At 41.5% G+C, this 2,918-nt stretch overlaps 1 protein-coding gene across 2 annotated transcripts in view; it reads right to left on the bottom strand.

Moving 5' to 3' along the window:
- Positions 1–2,918, bottom strand: part of KRCC1 (lysine rich coiled-coil 1) — a 27,420-nt gene that overhangs the window by 8,942 nt on the left and 15,560 nt on the right. For both annotated transcript variants that reach the window (XM_003799187.3, XM_023518797.1), the window contains exon 2: positions 1,363–1,460. The gene's annotated coding sequence lies outside the window, so the exon portion shown is untranslated. The remainder of the gene's footprint in view (positions 1–1,362; positions 1,461–2,918) is intronic.

The following is a 2,918-nucleotide window of genomic DNA, read 5'->3' as shown; positions in this document are numbered from 1 at the left end:
CCTTCCAAGTAGCTGGGACTACAGGTGCCTGCCACAACGCCTGGCTATTTTTTGGTTGCAGCCATCATTGTTGTTTGGCAGGCCCGGGCTGGATTCGAACCCACTAGCTCAGGTGTATAGGGTTGGCACCTTACCTACTTGAGCCATAGGCACCACCAAGCCCACATGTCTGCACTTTAATCTCAACCACATGAGTGAAAATGCAGTTTCCACATGATTATTAGATGAGTTATTTTAAAAAGCACAGCAGGCCTTATGTTTTAAATAAATGTTTCTAGTACTTTTGTTATCCCCGCTACCAGAGATTAATGGGATCTAGTAGCTCATCCAAGTCTCAGAGCATGAGAAAAGCAGAATGGGAAAAGACTACTGCAGCATACAAAAGTGGTAATGTACAAAAGACTATTCTTTCTCCATGGTGCCATTTTATAGGAAAGATGATGGAAATTAATAGATACCTTATAAAAGGAAAAAATAATGGACAGAGAATCAGATCTCATTTATAGGCATGTCATGCCCATGACTAGCTAAAGAGAATCACTATTCCTCTGGATCTAATTTTCTCCAGATATAAATTAAGGAAATAAAACCATTAGCCTTTTTACCTTCTAGTTCTAGCATTCTATAATCCTACGCCTCAAAAAAAAAAAAAAGGCTAAAATTGAGGTAAGACTACTGTATACTATAAAGGAAGACTCTGGGGGTCTGTAATATTTCTTGATTCATATTAACAGTTTCTTGTTCAAGCTTCATAACGTTTCCCTTATATTTACTATAAGAGAAGGCAGTAAGATACAATGTAGTAAGGCTACAATGGTTTCCTAAATATAAAAACAGAATGAAGTGAGGAAAGAAAATGAGCTTCAGAGTCGGAAAGACCTAAGTTTAAATCTTAATTCTCCAAATGTAAGTCGGCAAGTTACTTCTCTTCTCTGAGCCAGTCTCTTCATCTATCAAAATGATAATACCAATTTCTTCACAGCATTCCTGCAAGGATTAAAGTGTCATAGATTAAGTTTTCCTACATTTAAAAACCTATTCTAGGCTCGGTGCCCATCGCACAGTGGCTATAGCACCAGCCATGTACACCGAGGGTAGCAGGTTCAAACTTGGCCCCGGCCATCTACACGACAACTGCAACAAAAAAACCGCCGAGGGTTGTGGTGGGTGCCTGTAGTCCCAGCTACTTGGGAGGTTGAGGCAAGACAATCGCTTAAGCCCAAGAGTTTGAGGTTACTGTGAGCTGTGATGCCATAGCACTCTACCAAGGGCGTCATAGTGAGACAGAGTAAAAAAAGTAAAAAAAGAGTAAAAAATAAAAAATGAAAAGCTTAGGACATATTCTCTTTATTTTCAACCTACCTCATAATATGAAATCCTCTGTTATTCAAACTGAACACTAGGCCATAGATGTCTCTGAACTTCTTGTAAAAAGCTCAATCTTCATTCAATTGTAGTATCTATGAACAAAAAAAGGGAGATAAAACAAAATTATATTAAACATTTAAGGCAATATTTTCAATCTTCAAATAGTATCATTTCATATAATTTCTCAAATCTTCCTTTCCTGGTTCAGCACCTGTGGCTCAAATGGCTAAGGCGCCAGCCACATACACCTAAGGTGACGGGTTCGAATCCAGCCCAGGCCCACCAAAACAACAATGACGCTGCAACCAAAAAATAGCCGGGCGCTGTGGAGGGCACCTGTGGTCCCAGCTACTTGGGAGGCTGAGGCAAGAGACTTGCTTGAGCCCAGGAGTTGGAGGTTGCTGTGAACTGTAATTCCACGGCACTCTACCCAGGGGGATAGCTTGAGGCTCTGTCTCAAAAAAAAAAGAAAAAGAAAAAGAAAAAAAATCTTAATTTCCTGAGGGCTAGCAAGGCTACAGTCACAACTTTTTTGCTCATTAAAATGGCAATTTTGGTCTCAGCACCTATAGCTCAGTAGCTAGAGCACCTGCTACATACACTGGGGCTGGTGGGTTTGAACCTGGCCTGGGGCCTGCAAAACAATGAGAATTACAGAAAAAAAAAATAGCCTGGCATTATGATGGGTGCATATAGTCCCTGCTACTTGGGAGGCTCAGACAAGAGAATCACTTAAGCCCAAGAGTCTGAGGTTGCTGTGACCTGTTATGCCCATGGCAATCTACTGAGGGAAACATAGTGAGACTGACTCAAAAAAAAAAAAAAATGGCAATTTTGGCAGTTATACTAGTAGCCTATACCTATAATCCTAGAACTTTAGGAGGCTGAGAAAGGAGGATCACTTGAGGCCAGGAGTTTAAGACCAGCCTGGGCAACATACAGCAAGACCCCATTTCTACAAAAATTAAAACAATTAGCTGGGCCAGGTCTGTAGTCCTGCCTACTCAGGAGGCTGAGGTGGGAGACAGTTGAGCCCAGGAGTTTGAGGTTATAGTGAGCTATGATCATACTATTGCATTTCAGCCTGGGCAAAAGGATGAGACCTTATCTCAAAATAAAATAAAATGGCAAATGTAATATGAAAACATTTATCAAGATTTTAATATGCTGACACATTTTTAGTTGAGAAAATACTACTCTGAAGGAAGTTACTAAGGCACCCAGTAACTAACCTGGACTTTACGGAAATGATCTGTGGTACCAATATAAAACAGCTGGACTTAAGAAATCTAGTCTTTGCTCAGTGTCTGTAGCTCAAGTGGCTAGGGGGCCAGCCACATACACTGGAGCTGGCAGGTTCAAATCCAGCCTGGGCCTGCCAAACAACGACAGCTGCAACTTAAAAATAGCCAGGTGTTGTGGCAGATGCCTGTAGTCCCAGCTACTTGGGAGGCTCAGGCAAGAGAACTGCTTAAGCCCAAGAGTTTGAGGTTGCTATGAGCTGTGACACCACAGCACTTTACCTAGGGCGACAGCTTGAGATTCTGTCT

Source organism: Otolemur garnettii, unplaced genomic scaffold (genome assembly GCF_000181295.1).
Source record: "Otolemur garnettii isolate 467f Iridium unplaced genomic scaffold, OtoGar3 scaffold00147, whole genome shotgun sequence".
NCBI classification, from domain to species: Eukaryota; Metazoa; Chordata; class Mammalia; order Primates; family Galagidae; genus Otolemur; species Otolemur garnettii.
The sequence above is the reverse complement of the archived record's forward strand: the minus strand, read 5'-3'. Positions and strand labels throughout refer to the sequence as shown.